General features: G+C 35.8%; 1 protein-coding gene across 10 annotated transcripts in view; it reads right to left on the bottom strand.

Moving 5' to 3' along the window:
• The window catches only part of Cntn4 (contactin 4), a 905,834-nt gene that overhangs the window by 516,728 nt on the left and 366,067 nt on the right, over positions 1-23,039 (bottom strand). The window contains exon 1 of one of the 10 annotated variants that reach the window (XM_074044272.1): positions 2,094-2,766. The exons of the other annotated variants lie outside the window; for them this stretch is intronic. The gene's annotated coding sequence lies outside the window, so the exon portion shown is untranslated. Of the gene's footprint in view, positions 1-2,093; positions 2,767-23,039 lie in introns of those variants that run through there. 10 annotated transcript variants of the gene reach the window in all.

Raw genomic sequence — 23,039 nt, 5'->3', positions numbered from 1 at the left:
CGCAAAAAGTATAACATCTAAAGATATGAGTTGAAAAATTAGAGATAAGGGCAAAATAGTTTCTGCTGGGTATTGAGGAGGGGAGCGGGAGGGGGTGGCGTGGGTGGTAAGGGAGGGGGTGGGGGCAGGGGGGAGAAATGACCCAAGCCTTGTATGCACATATGAATAATAAAAGAAAAATGAAAAAAATAAATAAATAAATAAAGATATGAGTTGAAATTTCTAAATGTTTGAAGGGAAACTGAAAATCAAGTTTAGCTACATGATGAAAAAACACCTGTAATGAAGGCAAAAATGTCTGCTAAATATAAAAGAAAAAAATAAAGAGATTCAAGTGTCTTACCAAAAAAAGAAAGTACAATTCAAAAGAACCCAGCATTTTCTAAATTAGGTAAACAGAAAGCAAACAGTTGTTTACAAAACACAAAACCACTGGGCCTTAACTAACCCTATTTTTGTTCCTGTTATCCCTTTTAAACAAGATCACATCTTGTACAAGTTCATGTGCTTGTACTAGTCAGAAAAGCTCCAACAATTATTTTTAAATGTAGCAAAGGGTCCCTCACAAAAGGTAGTTCAGTTTTGGAAGAAGGCATGAGGCTGTTCTTTTGTTTAGGGAAAATATAATGATCAAACCTACTTGCCATTATTTCAGACTTCAGAATGAGACCCTTAAAGACACTTCCTTTTATCCAGGGATCAGAATTCTTCACAAGAACAGTCCTGAGACTGTTCGCTACTCAGAGGTACCACAGCTGCTCTCATTTTCCTTCATCTCTCCAGATGTTCGGCATTCCTTATTGGTTTGTTATCTTTTTTCTCTCCAGACCTCACCCTCTGAGAACACCTGTGCCCAAGTAGACACCAGCTCTTCTGAGTCTTCTCTCTTCCTCTCTCTCAACATCCCTCAGCCAAATCTAATGAGAATATATTCTGTGAGACGCTTTCATACTTCACAGGCTGTGGGTTTCGCTACCTTGAGACTTACTGCCTGTTTAGAGAAATTGTATTTCCACTCTGGAAATTATGGACTCAGTGGGTTCAAGCTCAGCGTGGCCAGCATGGTTCTGTTTTCAGGTAAGAATGATTTCAAGTTCACTTTGGCTCATATCAGCTCTGGTCATTGGTTCAAGTGGTTCAAGACTTTTACCCAAATTCTGTTTTCAAAACAATACAATTATTCTACTCTCAATTCAAGAAGTGGGATTTATATATGGGTTAGGAGCATCCAGATAGAAAACCCAACACATCCCTTTCACAGTGATACCAATCTTTAATTTCACTAAGGGATTGATGATTTGAAAGATGCCTTGCAAATACTATTGACAATATTAAATTCTAACAGCATTTTGTAATCAACTCATTTTGCATGACCAAATATTAATTTGATAGATTGTATTGAAAGATAAATCAACATACTCTTAAGTGATAGGTTTATGCTTTTTAAAATTCATACCACTTCTTAAAAGGTGGCGCATTCAAAAGCGATGTTGTGCTAAACATGGAGTCTTAGTTTTAAATATGGTCACTTAGAATAAAAAAGACATATATAGTTTTTACTCCAAAATAAGCCCAATAGTGACCCCCCACACACCCTTCTGCAAAGTTTCTAAACACTAAAAAACAAGTGAAACTTTCCTGTTTGATCCTTTAAGTGGGAAATAAGCCATCTTAAATTCTGGAAATACCAAAACATGCTTCCTTTATATAAATGTGCATGTAAAATGATGTCTTTATATATAAATTAGTCTTACTTACATTTTTCTTGTAATGACTGGAGGCATAAAAGAAGATAAATATATATTCTAACCACTCTGGGCACCACAGATAATGTAACCATGCTCCCAAATTAAAAGCCAATTCAACAATTTATAACTCCTATAAAAAGCATTCTAAAAGGTCCCCTTATTTCCTGATATGAATCAATTATATAAAAGATCCGACAGAAACAGCATGCTCTAAACAGATAACACTCTGTCTCACCAGCTTGATTCAACAAAGAGCAATGGAACAGAAAATGAAATGCAGCTTGCAAAGTCACATTCACATGAAGCTGTAGGGAGAAAAAGAGGGCAAAAAGACCTGGTACTTACAGACTGTAAAGTAAAATGTCCCAGTTTCGTTTTACATGTTCCAGCAAATCAAGCAGAGATTTTTGCTCTCAGCAAGTCCCTGCTTCCACTACACTGACCATCCACGCAGAACAGGCCCTTATGGATTGCTTAGGCAGCTGGGAGATAATGGGACCATATTCTCAGCTGGGACTGGAGACGCTGAACTGCTCTCTGCTGTGCGCTGCATGGCTTTCTGCCAGCATTAATCAAGGAGGACCCAGCTTCATGGCAGTGTTCCCCAAAGGATCGACGTAATTAGCGCATGAATCAAAGACGCACACCGGAAGAATCACATACATCTCTAACTGGCTCTCCTCACATCGAACCTGATTAGGAAATCAAGTAGGTTCTCTGATCAACTGTGTTCAACCTTTCGCAAATGCATGGAGAATCGCACAGCTGTTTATAGATTTAAAGGGAGGGGTGGAGATTAAGGCTTCCTTCCCAATGGGCAATTTATGTAATTCCTCAACTACAGAATATAATTACACTGGTTGTTTAGTACATTTGGTGGGTTTGCCCTATGATTCGGTTTGCTCAGGTTTCTTAGCCGTTCCCAGGGAGGCTGCAGGTTGCTGCATTATTTCCCTGATGAATCCATGCATTGTGCATGTGGATCTTCTTTAAGGGTTTAGTCCTCAGGGAGACTGGTTGGACTCAAACTGGTCCCCGTGGAGGGCAGTTTATATCCCTAAAGATATGCTTCTTTACAGAGTACCAGAAGTTCAGGACATTCAAAGCCGAGGGTCTGTCATAGTTCTAGGGACAGTTTGTATCCTAAAAGGAGTAGGTGATGGCACAGCTAAAAGAATTCACCCTAATCCATCCACATGACCATGAAATCAGGGGTTACAAAGTTAATTACCTGTAGGCTGGCTTGGCTTGGTGAAAGAGAGATTTTAGAATTTGTGAATATTTTTAAATTGAACACATATTCTGCAGTTTACCAAAACTGTGCCACTCTTGACTTTGCCCATGTAGGCCACCTTCGGGCCTCTGCAGACATTTGTTTATGTAAATTTGACCTTAGTTAAGGAAGTCTGGGTTAGGGATCTAAAATATTCTATTTCTGAAGAAAGGAGAACCAGTTCACATGTCACTTATTAAAAGGCTATGAAAATCGGGTACCTGTGGCTCTTGCCTGTAATCCTAACTACTTGGGAGGAAGAGATCTGTAAGATCATGGTTCAAGACCACCCATGCAAATAGTTTGAGAGATTCCCCCCCCATCTCCAAAACTACCAGAAAAAATGCATTGGAGGTGTGGCTCAAGCAGTAGAGTGCATGCTTTGCAAGTGTGAAGCCCTGAGTTCAAACCTCAGTGCCACCAAAAAAAGAAAAAAAAGGCTACAATGGAGTTGAGGCACCTATGGGGTTGAAGTCCTATCATAAGAAAATCTTTTAGTAAGTTAAAAGAACTTATGTGAGAAGGAGGAGAAAACATTTAGGGAGTCAATACTTAAGAGTTATGCCTTCATGGTGTCAATGACCACAGAACTGCGATTTTGTGGGCAAAGAGTCTTTCGATACTTGGATTCTGCTATCTTGCTTTTATATAATATTTACTATCTAAAGATAGAGAAAGGTTCATCTTGTGTGGAAAAATGTGCATGTTGGTAGTCAAGACACCCCAGACTGTCATTGCTTTCATGATGGACTTGGGAGTAAAAGGACAATGGATCAACACTTTTATGATGCCTTTCTCAACTTCTAGGAAAGTAACTGTCCCTAAAGATACATGATTTAGTAAGACATATGCTCCAAACCCTTTGTGACCTTATCAACTCAAGTATTACAAAGCAGATACAATGGAAAATAATAATACACGATGCCAGGAGAAAGAAAGTTGCACAGAAAAATCCTTTAAGATTTTACTAAACTTTCAAGTCTTTTGTGTAGGTTTACTACACAAAGTAAGCAAGCATTTTCAATACAATTTCTATAAGGCAACCCATTTCTTTTTTCCTTTGGATATTGATGCAATTTGGCGGAAGTTGTAAAATGACTGGCACAAATTTCACGTTTGTTATTTTTATCTGGCTCATTATTATTGAGACTTTAGCACATCTACCTCACGCAGTTCATGTGAGGTGCTGACAAAAATAGGTTAATTAAACAGCAATTGTGCAGCTCAGTCATATTAGCAAACATTGCTGCAGCAAATGAAAAGAGGAGCAAATTAAAATACTAAAGTGTTTATTCGGTGGTACAGTTGAAATAAATAGTTTAATTGGCTTCGAGTTCTACTCAATCCCTGTTCACCTGGTAATTACTTTGATTCATCTCTGGTTATGGCATGCATGTGAGAGATTCACTTTGATATCATGTGATTTGTACTTGTTTCTAATGGTGGGTGATAATTACTTAATGCAAATTTCTAACTTCCATCAATTCTTCATATATTTCTCTCCTGGGACGTACCAATCAAAATATGGAGTGGCTTATAATAAAAGCCTAAATCTGGCATTTGTTTTAATTTTTGGTTTAAGGTTAAACCAACATTTATGTCAAAATAAATACAGTGAAGATGGGTAGGGAAAGACCAAAACGATTAGTTAACTACAAACAAAAGAAATTATCTTTGCAATAGTAGAATGTCATTGATATATTACTCCAAAACATATTTTAAAAGCCAAAATATATAGAGAGATGGTTTCAGATTTTTATTTCAAGACATTGCCTTGTTCTGGGACCATGAGGAGTCTGCAATTTTAACAACACTTGTCAAGGCTAATAAGAACCTGGGGAATGGGTCTTCTGAGGTCTTTCTGGCCATAATACAAGATCCAGCAAGTTAAATAAAGCTCTGAGCCTCAGCAAATCTAGGGACAAAATGAAAGTTATGGCAACAATTTCCCAACAGGTTGAGGCTTAATCAATATTTTTAAATGCTTTGGAATCTTCAGCAGTAAGTCACCAGATGTGCATATAATTGCTCATTGCTTCTTCTAGAAAAGTGGTTCTATTTTCCTATCCCTCACATCTCTCACTAAAAGTCAGAGTCAAAAGCTGAGACAACTGTGACATTTCTCCAGCTGGGAACAAAATTTCAAAGAAGGGAATGGTTCAAAATTGCTGCCCAGAGCACCTACTGGAATAACAATCTGTGCAGCAGTGACTAAAATTTATTTTCCAAGTAAAAGCAATGGAGCAAGTAATAAAATAATCCAGAAGTAAGTTAAAAGTATGAATCTACATGAGAAAGTGGCTTACCATCCTCATTTTAAAGAGATACTCAGATTTTTTATAACAGTAACCCACAGGGACCAGGGTCACAAAATTCAAATGTCTACGGAAGAAGCAGTCCATGTAAAAACCATGTCAAAATGACATCAAACTGACCAATGAGCTAAAGTTTGCAACATGTCCCAATATTTATCTACCATTAACTGCTCAGAAATTTGGAGTTGCCATTAGTAAAACATATCAATTAGTTTTAGGGGTGTGTGTGTGTGTGTGTGTGTGTGTGCCACGGAGAGAAAGAGAGAATAAAAGGACAAATTGTTTCATTGGTGATATTTCTCTTTCTTTTTGGAAAAGAATTGACTTATTCTATTATAATGGCTAAGACTCACAAGTCAATTTTCTTATCATCCAAGAAAAAACCAAAAATCCTTTTCCTTCTAACATAAACAGAAAAATTGATTTTTGGTTATTACAACTTGGGAAGGGTGCTTCTCACTGTAAAATACCCTTACAACACAATCATAGGTCCAAACTGTCAGTAGTGCCAAGTTGAGGAAACAGTGATTCAAGGTAAGCATGCTGAGATTCTTATAGTCAGAATTCTTAAGGACTGAGACCTGAGATTTTTTACTTTTAATGAATATGTATAAACAGTGTGGCTCTATTTCTTGCTGCAGTGGCCCCACTAAACTGTTTTGACTTGGAAGTTACTTTAGACTTTGCAGGATGCTTTTATTAAAAAATATTGCCATATTCAGCACAAGCTAATTTGAAAGCCAAAAGAGTACTACAACTACAAATTCTTCAAGGCAAACAAATGTGAGCCTTTAGGAAAAATGACTATTGCTACCATCACTAAGTAAAAAAGTCAAGTCACATAGGTCCCAATATGGCCCTCTCCAGATGATATGGCCCCCACCAAATACTGCTTACCATAAAACCAAATAGAACTAAAAACAGACTATGTCACCCCAGCCCCCACCGTCCCCATCCTGCCTCCCACTACCATAAAGAACACAACTCATAGGCAACTGGTGTTGCGTATAACCCCACATGTATATTTTCTTCCTATCTCCCTAAGTAGATGGACAGTGTTTCCATGTTCCACTAACAGAATTCTAATCTTACTCCTGAAATATACTAGTTGGTATTTTGTATAAACATGCTGTAATTCATGGATTTTCATTAGGAAATCAGTGGCTACACTGCTTTTGTTTACATTGCTCATTTAATAAATATTTATTGCACACCTATGAAATTCAGTGTCAGTTTAAATTATTGGAGAAAGAAATGGAATCTCTCAGCGTCTGCCTCTCCTATGACTTTAGGCATTGATATTGTAGCCCATATACCATCCTGTCTGGCTCAGAAAAAGTTTACTACATTTTTCATCATCCACTAAGGTCATTATTATTTATAATCAGCTTTTTCACTAATGCGGTGCTCCATGGACTCTCCAGCTCTGCTGCTAAGCTCTTCTGTTGGCTCCAGGGAGTGTTGACGCTAGGTAGATGGCAGGAGCTTTTCATTTCATCCTTTGGCAACCATTCCATCAACAATGGAAAGCCACATTCAGGCTTTTACTTGAGGGGAGTCATAGCTAACCTTTGTTTCTTAAAGGGAAATTGTCTGCCATTAGATTTGCTGCAGACAGAACAAGAAGGGAAAGAAGTTGCTCCAATGAGGAAATGTGGCAAAAGCAGAAATGAATCAAGAGTTGTGTATTTGTTAACATCAGGAAAAAAAGAATGCTGATTAGAATAGGAAAAAGCCTGACCTGACATATATTTCATGGAGTGAAACAGGGGAATAAGTGTCTTCTTTTCTTCCTACATGCTTTGAGAAAATGCACTTATGTTACTCCCCAACTGATTGCCAGATATAGAGAAAAGGATTAGTTTTAGAACACAGGTAAATGAAAGATTAAGGCAGATGTCAATTTTCTCTTTAAAATGTATACATATACATATATATATATATATATATATATTTTTTTTTTTTTTTTTTTGTGGTGCTGAAGTTTGAACTCAGAGGTTTGTACTTGCCAGGCAGGCATACTACAGCTCAAGTCATACCTTTAGCCCTCTTTTCTCTGGTTATTTTGGAGATAGGTTCTCACTTTTTTGCTCAGGCCAAGCTGGATTTTCCTATTTTATGCTTTCTGCTATAGCTGGGTGACAGGTGGGCCACCACACTAATTTTTGTTTTCCCACTGTGGAGATTGGGTGTGTGTGTGTGTGTGTGAATTTCCTCACAAAATTTTTTTGCCAGGGGTCATCTGGAGCTATGATCCTCTTGACCTCAGCCTCCTAAGACAGATGACAGGTGCTCCACTGCACCCAGCAATTGGTTGAGATAAGGTTTCATGAACTACCCAGTGGCTAGCCTAGAACCAAGATCTTCCAGATGTCAGTCTCCCAAGTAGCTAGGATTACAAGATTGAATCACCTGCACTCAGCTTCAAATGGAAATTTTAAAAGCTCTTTTCAGGTAAACTGTCTTTACCTGTACAATGTAGTAACATTACAAGTAAACTTCAAATACAGGGAATCAATCTTTTCATCCAGGAATCTGAAATTCATGTAATTTCTATGGCATAGCCACATAATCATGTGTCACTTTAAAGTGTACATCTACCCTACTAAGTGATATATTTATCTAGGATTTTGCAATTTGAAAGCAAATTGCAAATTTAAAGCAGACTGGTATAAAATGAAGCAACTGTATCAACCTTAAATTATTGGGGCAGGAATGATCTACAATAACATATAAAATGTAATAACTTTGGATGAGGCAATAGTACATTCAATTTCTTCTTATCATCTTGATTTCCCCCATTTTTTAATTCAACCTTATGTAAAAGTTGACAGAATGGGACAACCCATATGCCTTTGACCTAGAAACATGAAAGCACTCTCATGGTCACTTTCTGTTTTTATTCATTCTCCCTCTTTTCCCATTTTCCTTCACTTTGTTCTTCCCTCCTTCTGTAATACTTAGCTATTCTGAATCATTTGAAAGTAAATAGCAGATAACATGGCTTTATCTGTGAATAATGATCCTAAGCAAATATTTATCTAAAAAAGAACAATTTTATATTAATCACAATTTAATTAACCAACCTGAGAAATTTAACACTGAAACCAAACTCATTTACAATACAGTCTACCCTCACATTTTCCCACCTGAGCAAATAATGTACTTTCTAGGTGGGTGTATTTTTTTTTTCTGTTTCTTTGGTCAAATATCCAATTAAGAATTATTCAGTGATTTTTGTGACCACCATGCCTTCCTTTTATAGAAGAGTTTCTCTACCTTTTATGACACTGACATTTATAAATGTCCAGTTATTTTACAGAATGCCATTTGAGTTTTTTCTGATTGTTTCTTCATGATTAATTCAAGATTTTTGTCAAGAATACCATGCAAAAGTGACATTTTGTCCTCTGAGTAATATATTGGGAGGCAGGTTCTATCAGTTTGCCTTGTTGTTAGTGATATTAAGTTTGATCCCCTGATTTTCCCATTACGAACATAAGGCACCATTTTACTTTTGTAACTATCCATTAATGGGAGACCGCTCAAAACCATCTAAGTATAATTTCCTCCAATAATCTTTCACCTATTAATTTCAGCATACAATGATGAACCTAGGTTAAATCAACTTTTTGGTTGGGTTTTAAAATTTTTTATTAGTATAAATTAATTGTACAAAGGGATTTCATTGTGATAGTTACAAGAAGCATATAATGTACTTTGATCCAATTCACCCCAATCCCATCTATATTACTCTTTCTTTTCACTCTCCCTCTTTCCCCCCACCCCTTCTTAAAGAGTTTTTGGTGGGTTGCACTGTGCTATTTTCAAAAATGTACTTAATATTCAGCCTTCTATAATATTCTTTCCTCTTCACCCTGTCCTTTCCCCACCTCCTTCTACCTACTGGTCCCCCCTTCAAAAGTTCCCTTTCTACAATCATCACATTATTACAAAGTCAACTTTTATAATGATGTTACAAAATCTGGACATACTTAGTAAATCTCCACAATTTCTGTGATTAATTCATCTCTCAATTTCTTTTCTCAAAGGATCCCAACCACTCAATGAGCTACCTTATACAACATGAGAATGACAATGGGTGTCATTCAGGAAACACTACATTTCTGAAGTCTTCTCAGAAACAGAGACCAATAACAACTAATGAAACTATTCATCAGATTAGGCTCACTTGCAATTCTGCAGAATGCACTTTTATACTAAGGAGCCAAGAGTTCCTTCCAGACATTTTAACTTGCAACACTTATTGATCCCTGAACTGTTCTACTTTGTTGCAGCATTTTCACCTGCAAATGAATAAAAAATGAAAAGCCCTAGTTGAAATCCATTCTCCACACTGATGTTAGGGTGCCCGTTTCATAATAGAAATCTAAACATGTCCTCCTACTTTTAAAAATCCTTCAGTGGATTCCTATCGACTGCCTGGTAAAGCCAAACACTACCAATTCATACAAAATCATTTACCTAGTGATTTCTCTTTCCAATGACCTCCATTGCTCACTGTTTCACACTTTATATTCCACTCATCAGTTAGGATTTTTTCCTCTTCCTTGATGTTTTCCTCCTGTATGAGATATATTTCCCCCTATACTTTTAATACCTATCTACTTTATGAAGTAAATTCCTACCACACTTTTTGAAGTAGCAAAGTTCAGAATGAAAATTCTAAAGTCAGCCAGCTTAGACTCCTAGACTTTCCACTTATTATGTGTTCATGAACAAATTATATTACTTCTCTCTACCTGATTGTCTATGAAATGGGGATGAATTATACTGCCTATCTTGACCAGATGATATGGGGATTAGCTGAGTTAAATCATGTAAAGTTCTTAAAGATTGCTGACACACTAAGCACTCAATGAATGACAGCTTTCTTATAGCTGTCATGTTTCTTATACATGAAGTAAATTCTTTCCTAACGATTTTTACATAATTTTTTGAAAGGGATAGAAAAGTGGAAAGACTTATACAGTGAGCAGCCATGTGTCTCCTACCTAAGTTCTACAATTCAGATTTTACTGTCTGCTTTGTCACATAACTATCCAACCTATGCATCCCTCCATCCCACCCATCCATCAATCCAATAATGTCTACTTTATGATGAAACATTCCTGAATCCTCTTCTTCTAATCACTTCCACCCTCCAGGACAGCTTAACTATGTGTCTAAAATCACATGATACTTTGCACACTGCATAGTAATTATCTCTTTGTACATCTATTTCCTCCATAAGATTGTAAACTCCTGAAGGTAGATATAGTGTCACTTTTATATACCTGGCAGCTAGCTTGGTGATATTGATCAATAAAGGTCTAAAGAATTATTACTCATTCTCATATATGTGTTGAAGTTACAAAGACATGAAACAAAGCAGTTTTCAGCAGGTTCTTGTGTAATTTGGCAATTCAGTTATAATTATTAGCAAGGAATAATAGTAATAAAAGTATGGTTATTAAGATCTATGAAAGAGGTTTTATCTCTTAGTCCCTACTTGCTCATTTATTAGCTAAGCATCCTCAGATAGGTGAGCTCACTTACCTGAGGAGCCTGCCCTTCATCTACAAAATGAAGATGAATTTCTCAGGAAATGGGAGAGTAGCATCCTCCTTTCATCATCACAAAAATACTGGATAAAAAAATACCAAAATTGTGTGTATACACATGTGTATAGCTGAGCTTGAAAGAAAACCAAGTGCCAAGCCAGAGGAGGGAGGTCAAGCTGAGAATGGAGGGAGGGCACAGTCACAGGAGCCCAACTGCTGGCTGAGATGTAGGGTAGCACATATGATGTAATGTGAGTGTACTTCCTGGAACTACACAACAAAACATGTCTGGGAGTTGCAGAGTGACCTTTAATATCCTGCAGTGATGGAGGAGGTATGAAGCAGAAATTTTAGGACCCTTTCTTAAAGTGAGATACTAGAATGCTGGCACCACTTCAACGACAGAAAGTAATAAAACTCCACCCCTCACACATGCAATTATTAAAGTGTGCTATGTCTAAAATTTTTGGAGAGGGGCTTGGTAAGCCAGTTAACACCTCTTCCTCCAATGTACAAGACCTACCTAATCCCCAGGAGCTGTGACTGTATTATCTTGCATGGCAAAGGGCTCTTTGCAGGTATAGTGCACTGAAAAATTTTTTTAACATGGACAAGGTTTTGTAGATTATATGGATGGGCCTGATGCCATCACAGGGTCCTTATTGTAGGGAGATGGGAAGGTCAAAGACATGAGTATAGACAGAAATATGGCAAAAAAGAGAGGGGGAGAGAGAAGGACAAGGAGAGAAGAGAGACAGACAGGCACAGATACAGAGAGGGGAGGGAGGAGGGAAAGAGAGAAGAAGATTAAGGGAGAGAGAGAGAGAGAGAGAGAGAGAGAGAGAGAGAGAGAGAGAGAGAGAATAGAGAGAGGCAGACAAGAGAGGGGCAGGCAGTGTTTCTGGATTTTTTTAGTGTAGAGGAAGAGAAGCCAAAAGATAATGAAAACAGTGGCTTCTAAAAGTTAAAAAGGTGAGGGAACAATTCCCTGTTGAGAATCCTCTGTAGAGAATCTCCAGAAGGAACTCAGTCCTGAATTCTCAAATTCACTGTAGACTTTTGACCTTCAGAATGTAAAAGAATTACATTTGTTGTATTTAAGACACCAAGTGAATGGTAATTTGTTACTGCAGCAATAAGATGTCAATAAAGAGTGTACCCATTAATGAACTTTAATCTGCATAGACATGAAGTACAAATTTATATTTCCTAGCTGAGTAAACTCAATAGGAAAGATTAACACCAAGACTAGAGGAAGCCAAGGTGGAGGCGTGGTTTAAGTGGCTAGTAAGCTCAAGACCTCGAGTCTAAACTCCAGTAGTGCCAAAAAAGAAAGAAAAGAAAATGAAAGAAAACAAAAACAAACAAAAGAACATTACAAGGAGCAATAAGAAGCTGCTATTACTGGATACAGAAGTGGAGGGGGTGAATTTGATCAAAGTACATTAGATGCATGAATGGAAATATCACAATGAAACCCTTTTGCACAATTAATTAACCAGCAGATGGAGAACTACAAATAATAATTTGAGAGGGTTGATTAAATGGGTACTTGCATTCACTATAGAAATAAAACAGCAGAGAGTACAATTTAAAAATCTATATATTTTGTGTGGAGAAAAAGTGGATTTTCAAAATTAGTTTATTAGCATATGATAGTTGTACAGGAGATACATTGTGATATTTACATATGTGCTTACAATATACCTCAATTAAATTTACCCACTCCCTCTTTCTTCCTCTTCTGTCTTCCCCACTTCTTAGAACAATTTTAACAGGTTTCAATCTTCTTTTTCATATACGGATATAAAATATATTCACCATATTCACCCTTATTCATCCTTTCCTTATGCTCACCATATCCCACTTATAGAAAAAGGCCTATAAAAAGTGAAATTTAAGAAGTGAGCCATTAGGGAACATTCTGCATGGATGGGAATATTCTGTATCTTGATGAGAACACAGTTTTACATACATCTGCAAAGATTCATCAAACTATACACTTAATGTCTGTATATTTTAGTGCATATAAATTATACTTCAACAGAAAATACTAAGGAAACATTTGCAATGGAGATCTAAATATCAAATTATGTCTAAGAGTGAATTGGGAGACTATAGAAAGTGGAGAGATCTCCCATGCTCATGGATTGGTAGAATCAACATAGTAAAAATGTCTATACTCCGAAAAGTAATCTACATGTTTAATGCAATTCCCATAAAAATTCCAATGACATTCATTAAAGACATTCTGTTCATCAAAAGAAATGGTCTCTAAACTGAAGAGAACACCCACAGAGTGGGAGAAAATATTTGCCAGCTACACATCAGACAAAGGACTGATAACCAGGATATATAGGGAACTTAAAAAACTAAGTTCTACCAAAATTAATGAACCAATAGAGAAATGGGCAAGTGAACTAAACAGAACTTTCTCAAAAGAAGAAATTCAGATGGCCAAAAAACACACGAAAAAATGCTCACCATCTCTAGCAATAAGGAAATGCAAATTAAAACCACACTAAGATTCCACCTCACCCCTGTTAGAATAGCCATCATCAGCAACACCACCAACAACAGGTGTTGGCGAGGATGCGGGGAAAAAGGAACCCTCTTACACTGTTGGTGGGAATGTAAACTAGTACAAACACTCTGGAAAAAAAATTTGGAGGCTACTTAAAAAGCTAAACATTGATCTACCATTTGATCCAGCAATACCACTCTTGGGGATATACCCAAAAGACTGTTACTCCAGAGGCACCTGCACATCCATGTTTATTGTGGCACTATTCACAATAGCCAAGTTATGGAAACAGCCAAGATGCCCCATCACTGACGAATGGATTAAGAAAATGTGGTATCTATACACAATGGAATTTTATGCAGCCATGAAGAAGAACGAAATGTTATCATTCGCTGGTAAATGGATGGAATTGGAGAACATCATTCTGAGTGAGGTTAGCCTGGCTCAAAAGACCAAAAATCATATGTTCTCCCTCATATGTGGACATTAGATCAAGGGCAAACACAACAAGGGGATTGGACTATGAGCACATGATAAAAGCGAGAGCACACAAGGGAGGGGTGAGGATAGGTAAGACACCTAAAAAACTAGCTAGCATTTGTTGCCCTTAATGCAGAGAAACTAAAGCAGATACCTTAAAGCAACTGAGGCCAATAGGAAAAGGGGACCAGGAACTAGAGAAAAGGTTAGATCAAAAAGAATTAACCTAGAAGGTAACACCCACGCACAGGAAATCAATGTGAGCCAATGCCCTGTATAGCTATCCTTATCTCAACCAGCAAAACCCCTTGTTCCTTCCTATTATTGCTTATACTATCTCTACAACAAAATTAGAGATAAGGGCAAAATAGTTTCTGCTGGGTATTGAGAGGGGGAGCGGGAGGGGGTGGAGTGGGTGGTAAGGGAGGGGGTGGGGGCAGGGGGGAGAAATGAACCAAGCCTTGTATGCACATATGAATAATAAAAGAAAAATGAAAAAAAAAAAAAAAGAAAATGTGGTATCTATACACAATGGAATTTTATGCAGCCATGAAGAAGAATGAAATATTATCATTCTCTGGTAAATGGATGGAATTGGAGAACATCATTCTGAGTGAGGTTAGCCTGACCTAAAAGACCAAAAATCATATGTTCTCCCTTGTATGCAGACATTAGATCAAGGACAAACACAGCAAGGGGATTGGACTTTGAGCACATGATAAAAGCGAGAGCATACAAGGGAGGGGTGAGGATAGGTAAGACACCTAAAAAACCAGATGGTATTTGTTGCCCTCAATGCAGAGAAACTAAAGCAGATACTTTAAAGCAACTGAGGCCAATAGGAGAAGGGGACCAGGAACTAGAGAAAAGGTGAGATCAGAAAGAATTAACCTAGAAAGTAACACACACGCACGGGAAATCAATGTGAGTCAACTCCTTGTATAGCTATTCTTATCTCAACCAGCAAAAACCCTTGTTCCTTCCTATTATGGCTTATACTCTCTCTTCAACAAAATTAGAGATAAGGGCAAAATAGTTTCTGCCTGGTAGCGAGGGGGTAGGGGGGAGAAGGAAGGGGCTAGGAGGGAATGGAGGGAGTGGGGGGAGGGGTGAGAAATGACCCAAACATTGTATGCACATATGAATTAAAAAAAAAGAGTGAATTGGGGAATTAAGAGCTAGATTTTAGGAAATTACTGAGAAAATTACAAAATACAAAATATTAAGCCAAAGTAATAACATGAAAAAGATATGTTGAAACTTGTAGAAGATAATGAAAAGGTGTAACATTGACCTAATGGGAATTCCAGGGCAGAGAATGTTGGAGATAAAATATCCAAAATAGAACTGGATGGGATTCTTCAGATTAGAAGAAAATGTGTCTTCAGAATAAAAAAAAAACATATACTGAATGTGGAAAAGTTTCATTAAAAACAAAGTCCCAATCAACTAATCATGTTTTAGGGTACCAGAGAGAAAAGGAAAATCACAAAAAAATAATTAGACTGAAAGATGACTTCTCACCAGAAATAAGGGGCAAGAAGACAACAGAATATTCCTATTTTCAAAATATTAAGATGAAATAAACTGTGAAGATACAATTTTATATTACATCCAAACTTTATTGGATGAACTTTTATTAAATAATGATTTGGGAAGTAGTAAATCAAATACTTTGAGAAATTTTGATAGGCAACGACAAAAAAAAATAAGATAATTTATAAGCATTTTTTATAATAAGTATTTTTAGGGTTGAAAACAAGACAATTTTATAATGCCAGTCTGCAAGTAACATGGGCTTCAGTAAGATGGTGATTACAGTGTTGAAATCTTGGTAGTAATCAAAAGGAGAAAAAAAGTTAATTAATATGGGACTCTTTCTTCTTCTCTTTGGCTGTGCTGGGGATCGGGCCCATGGCTTTGCTCAAAGTAAGCAAGTGCTGTAAAACTAAGCTACATCTTCAGCCAATAGGAGATTTTAAAAGTCCAGTATGTATAATTATTAACATCTTAAAAATTGAGTGTCACAATACCAGAGGATACAAGATTATCACACAAAAATCCACTGTATTTGTGTATGCTAATGTTGGACATTAGGAGCAAAATTAGACACAATACTATTTACAATCAATGTAAAGGAATTGAAATAGTTAGATACATTTCACAAACCATGAAAAGGATCTGTATGATGGAAATTGCAATGTTTTGATGGAAGGAATGAAAACAAGATCTAAATAACTGATTATGTTCATGTACTGGAAGAGTCAATATAAAAAAATGCAAATTCTCCCCCAAATTAATGCATACCCTTAACAAAACTCTGATCAAATGTCCTGCAAATGTTTTAACATTTTTATTGGTATGTGATAGCTGTTCAGGGGATTTTGTGTGACATTTCCATATATACATCTGTTATACCCTGGTTTGTTTCATCCCTTCTATTCTTCTCCCTCTTCCCTCACTCCCATTCTTAAAATGACTTTGACAAGTTTCAATGATCCATATTTATACATATGTAGAAAGTGCACCAACCATATTCACTATCCTTCACTGTTTTCATTTACCCTCTCCATCCTGCTAATACCCTCCCCTTAACATGACCTGTTTTACATTCCCGCCCTTCTTTGTTTAAGTGTCTGTTTATTTTTCAGTGGGCTCTTGCCTTGCTATTTTACCTGTATATATTGTAGTTTAATCAGTTTAACCCCCCCTCTATTACTCTTTCTTACCCTTTTTCTTCTACCCTGTATTGATCAACAATTTTCAGTATGCTTCACTGTGTCTTGTTCCTGCACAGATGTGATATATTTTGATATTACTCACTTTCTGTCGCTTTTCTTCTTTTCCTCCTCAGTATCCTCTAACAGTCCCACTTTTGGAACATGTTCTGTATATATGTATGTATACATGATAATGCTTGTATTTGATAGACATGATTAACACACATAAACTACATGGATAAAAATATAATAAAGCCATTATTTTGAATAACTAATATTCACTAATAAAAATAAATCATAAAATTATTTTATAATTGTATGTGCAAAAAACATGGGCACTATAGTAGCTAAAACAATCTAGACAAAGAAGAATAATGTGAAAGGAATCACTTTTCCTAATAACAGTATTTAACAATATACCCACATTGATCATGACAGTGTGATATTGGCAGAGAGACAGAGATGCAGATAAATGGATCCAAACAGAGAATTCAGAAATAGACCCACATAAATATGACCAACTGTTTTTTATAACAGTGACACTGATATGTAATCCACACACCATAAATTTCACTGCTTTAACATGGACAATTTAATGCTTTTTGGCATATTGAGAGAGTTGTGTAAGCACCATCATTATCTAATAAAGATTAATTGCATCACTCCAAAAAGAAAGTCCATAGTCATTAGAGATTGAAGTGACTTTTGAGAAAATAAAGAAAACAATTTGACAGAGGAAGGATATTTTTTTCAACAAGAGCTGTCAGGAAAATTCATAACAAATGAATACCCACCTAAACTCCACATCTTATGTAAGCATCTTAAGGTGAATTAGAAACTTAAATATAAAATAGAAAGCTATTACTATTTTTAAAAAGTGAGAATAAATTTTTAGGATTTGGGGCTAGATGAATAGTACTTAGTCTTGACAACACAAGTGTGATAGATAAAAGGGAAAGTTAAAATATTATACTTCATGAAATTAAAAACTTTTGCTCTGAGAAATATCCTATTAAGACAAGCTATAGCCTCAGAGAATAAGTTGCAAGTAACTTATTCATCAAAGGATTAGTATCTAAAATATATAAAGAAATCTAAGGCTCAATAATTTAAAATTAACTTGAAAAAAATTTAAAAAACAGGTAAGAAGATAAATGGTATTTACTACCATTAGATATCAGGAATAGACAAATTAAAACTACAATAAGGTATAATACATACCTGTCAGAATGACAGAAAAGAAAAAACAGCAAAAGAAAAAACAGCTGAAAAGGCTGAGAAGAAGCAGGACCATTTAGACATGGCTGGTGGGAAGGTAAAGTGATGCCGATCCTGTGGTAAACATTTTGGTGGTTTGTAATTGACTAAACCAAAATTATCATACATTACAGCAAATGTGCCTCATTAGGCTTAAGTTATTAATGAATATATTTCCACAATATTTATTAATTGGCTTTGAAGTTCCATGTAGTAAGAATTCATATGTATTTAAACTAATATATAAAACCAGAAATAAGGTATGCATATCTAGCAAATTAGTCACATATTAAGATCCCATGATATAAATAATTTTTACTGAATTCAAATTTAGTAAATATATTGAAATATATTTCAATGGGGCATCTGAAATTTTTTTAATGCTTTACTAATTCAATAAATAAGAAATTATAGGTGAGGTGGAGAAAGTCAAATAAGAATTGAGTATGTGGATAAGCAAAAAGTTCACTTTACTCATATTATCTGTTTGCTGCCAATCACTGTGGTGGAGAAATGGTAAAACATTTTAACAGTTATGAGATTTATATCATTAAGTAAACTCACAAATTACAGATTATGCTAAGTACTCTAGAAGAAATAAAAGAATAGAGAATAACAAATTTTGGCTTTTATGTATTCAATAAGGAAGTTAAGAACAGGAAAATGACATTAAAATTAGTACCACAAATCAGAAATATCAATGCAAAATATAGGATGTTTTCCATGGCATATTGCTGGCATAACCTCATCTAGGTCTTGTGAGAATACCTTGCCTCAAGTCTCTACTTACTAAGAAAGCTCAGGTTTCTTGATGTGGACACTTATGAATGAAGCCCATTGAATTGTTCACTATATGTGTCAGTGTGAGAACCACTAACAGTGCATGGGAAAATGTTCCAATTTATGGATTTTCTAAAGATATGATAATGAACTAAGTCATTTGTGGGTGAAGATGCTGTGGGAATGCCAGCAAGGTGTTCGTACATTCTGAATCCAGTTCACAGGGACCATGGATATCATGTTAAGGATTTGATAGATGATTCAATAGGGGATGAATATATATTAAAGGTTTTGGATTATTGGTAAGAAGAAAATGTGGACATCATTTAAAATATTAAACAGTATTAATTATAGGAACAATACATATTTAAGAAGAGGGAAGTGATGGTTAATTTTATGTGACAACTTAAGTGGTTAAAGGATACCCAGAGAGCTAGCAAACCATTACTTCTGGTTGTGTCTTGACAGTGTTTCTCGTAGACAATAGAATTTTCAGTAGACATAATGGTGACATCTACTCTTACCAGTGTGGATGGGCATTAGTCATTCCCTTCTACTAGTCATTCCTTTCTAGATTCAGAGACAACAAAATGGCTAAGGAAGGGCAAATCTACTCTCTCTTCTGGGGCTGGAGTATCTATCTTCTCCTTCTTTTGATATGAAACTTCCAGTTCCTGACTGGGACTTACAGACCCTCCCAACCCCCATTCTTAGGCCTATTCTTTCTTTATCTCTAAAGAAGCATGACTCAGGCAGGAGAATAATTATTACCTGTGTCATACGTTCTCATTGGATGTGCTACCGTAGAACAATCTTCCTGGCTTTCCTTGGTGAGTTTGGAGGAAGGAATTGGACACAGGCATTCTTTTCTTTCTCCTGGAGCCCCTATATTCCAACCAGGTGCTTTTGTTCTGTTTTCTAAGCCTGCAGTGCAGAGGCTCTGTTTTGGGGAGGGGTTCTGGGAACTGATATTGTCCAAGTGTGCAAGTAACTGGGTAGGTACATCTGTTTCATTTGGGGGTGAATTGTAAGCACCCTAACTGTCAACTAATCGATGTCATATTTTTCACATTACCAGTAATAAAATTTTACATTTTTATTTCTCTCAGTCTATTAGACATGTTTCCAGCAGCTTCTGAGCTTTGTAGAGGAAATAAAAGTGCTGTTTTTAAACTAAATCCTTAAGAAGTATTTTTTGCAATAACTAAGAATGCCAATACTCCAGTAAAAATTAGATGATCTGATAAATGATAACAAAAAGAAATAAATCAATGTATACTAAGGACATCAAATATCATCAAGAAAAAATGGTTTTCTGAGGTAGAATTTTACAATGGTTTCTGAACATCATGACAAGCTTGAATTATTATCTAAGAAGAACATCTGATCCACTTTCTTTATTTTATAACTAATACACAGAAAGTGTAGCTACTAATACACAGAAAGTGTAGCATGCCGGAACTGATACCGCTCAGGTAGAAAACAGTTTCTATCTTTTTAAGTGTAACTTTTCTGAGCAAGCCCATGCACAAATCTAACTTCTACTGTCATTCGGATGGTTAGGGATAGAAGACAGTGACAAGATTGCATTTCCACCATGCACTGTGGGTCACCATCTGTTCCATCTCTTTGCCATGTTCCAGTGGCTGAACCCTGGGTACGATTTGGAGCCCTTCTTATTAAATTACTTTTAAGACTGAAGTTTATTTCTCAGACTATACCAGAGCTATATAAAAATGTAGTGTACACACTACTAAAATAAACAAGTGGTTTAAGGAATTTATTCACCCAGCAAGCATTTATTGAACAAGTCATATGTGTAAGTAGCTGGGAATTTAATACAAGCCTAGATTTGATACCTGCTCTCAAGGAACTGGAAATCCAGGATAAAAGTATGAAAAATAAAGATAAGTATTTTAGGAGACTATTAAAAGTCCTCTTGGAATTTAGAAAAAGGATAGGTTATTTTCGATGTGGTACTTTGAAAAATGTTTTGGGGGAGGAAGTGGTATTTGAAATAAGAAATTGAAAGTCTTGTCAATTTTAGACTTTCAGAGATGGCTTTAAGATATTGAATATAATGTTGAAGGGGGAATTTCAAATAGTCTGTTCTACCTGCTTTGCCATAGAAGAGGTCTTTCTCCAGATGAATACCACCTCTTCATTTTGGAAACTATCTAGATTGTGCTAATGATCTAATGGATCTTCTCTCTAGGAATAAGAATTACATCTGCAAGTAAAATTTTTCATGACCTCTCAAGGAATTAATTAATTTGTGATTAAGAAACTCTCCTTTTGATCAAAGGAATATTAGTGAAAAACACTGCATGTAAATAGTATTTTATATTTTTTTTCAGGAATTTCTACATGGTCTAAATATGGAAAGTAGTTAGGACAAATATTTCACTTTGTTCAAATAAGTAAGATACTGAGAAATTAAGTAGCTCTTCCAATATTATGAATTTCTGAAAGTTACTAGGATTATGCATGGTGTTCAACAGCTCACTAATTTGCTGGAACTCTTAGCTTTATTCATATAAAACTTCCTTCTATCAAAATCAGCTCAACTAAATATGGGAATAAAATAAAAATACTAGTTTCAATAAAAGGGAATTTCCTTTCTATCCCACAATCATTTATGGATGGTACAGCAGTTCCATAATCATCAATTAGTGACCTATGATCCTTCTATCTATCATTTTCCTCCACTAGTTGAGCATACTTCTTTCACCTTCAAGATCACTACTTGGCCCAAAACAGCTACTAGAGATCCATCCATCCAATGTACATTCCACATAACAAAAACAGTGAAGGAAAATGGAGGATAAGATAGGAAAATTCCCAGATAAATAATCTCCTTTCAAAGAGACTTCACAGAAATCCTCCCAAATATTCCTGCTTATATTTCAAAACTGGACAAAACTTATATTACCACATTAATTATGAATGTGCTCTTCATTATAATATCTTATCTGGGAACATTAAATAATTGTGTCCTATTATTAGAGAACAAAGAAAGAAAGGAGGTTTGCTAGAAACTATTATTCCTTCCAAAACCTATACTCAACAGGAAATACTGAATCCAACAATAGAAAGACAGTGGTGGAAATCAATGTATAAACATTCAGAAGATTGCAATTCTAGTTAGAAGTTGCTCACTAGATCTGTGTTCACATTCTGTCTCATGACCTGTAAAATGAGGGAAGCTAGCGACTAGCATTGTCCCCCATATGCTCCACCTTTAACATTTTAGGAAATCTTCTTTCAAGAAGCTAAAGAGCTACCTACAGATATCCTAAGGAAGCCATTTTCTGATATGTACGTGATCCCAGTAAGGAGCAATAGTGTAGTTAAGATTCTAAAAGGATGTTAGAGTAGCTCAACTCACTCAATCATTCTAGAGAAGATATCATTTTAATGGAATAGAAAAGAAAAGGAAATGTCACAAGGAAACTCCTTGTATAGTTTCTTAAACAAACAAAAATGTCATTTCTTTCTTTTTTTCTTTTTACAAAACCAGAGAACAGAAGGACAGAAAAGGTTCAGCTTAGGGGGTTGATACCAGTGAGAATGGGGAGGATGTGGTGAGAGGGTGTAGGAGAGTGGATATGCTGTAATAGTATGTGCACATGTGCGTAAATGGAAAAATAAGACCTGGTGAAACTATTCCAGGGAGGTGGGGAGGGGAATAAAGGTGAATGATTGAAGGGGTGAATTCAACTATGATATATTGTAAGAACTTTTGTAAATGTCACAATGTAACCCCAGCACAACAATAAAAAAAATGAAATTTAACTTAAAAAAAAAGAAAAGGAAACAAAATTCTTTGAAAAGTTGGGTGTGAAAGGCAACATTATCACCTTGGTATCCATGAAAAGATAGATAATCTGTTTGTCATCTTTTTTGACACTTGGGATGAGGTATAGAAATTCACAATGAAAATGAAACATTTACGTTTACAATTTAAGAACTTTAAATTGTAACTTTAAAATAACTTTATTTACTAACAGTAAAATATGCAGCTGTTTATAAGAACTACTATTTCTGCCAGTAAAATACTCTATCCATAAAAACAGTTCTTAATGCCCCAGGATAATCAAATTTTTATGTTCCTAGAATTAAATCTGTGTAACTATAACTATCAAGTCTTTGCACCATCTTCCCATAAAACTTGATAGAATGAAAAGACTGTAAACAGTACCGCTTGAACTATGAAATTCCACCACATGCCACGTTTGTTAAGTAGCTATCCACATGTGGTTCTTTCTAAGCATTGATATGAAAGACAATGAACCTACATTTTCCCGTTTTGTTTCTTTGCTTTATTTCTTGCTGCTTCTTAAATGTCATAAAATGGAATTAGACAGAAACTAAGTAT

Source organism: Castor canadensis, chromosome 10 (genome assembly GCF_047511655.1).
Source record: "Castor canadensis chromosome 10, mCasCan1.hap1v2, whole genome shotgun sequence".
Taxonomy (NCBI): Eukaryota; Metazoa; Chordata; class Mammalia; order Rodentia; family Castoridae; genus Castor; species Castor canadensis.
The sequence above is the reverse complement of the archived record's forward strand: the minus strand, read 5'-3'. Positions and strand labels throughout refer to the sequence as shown.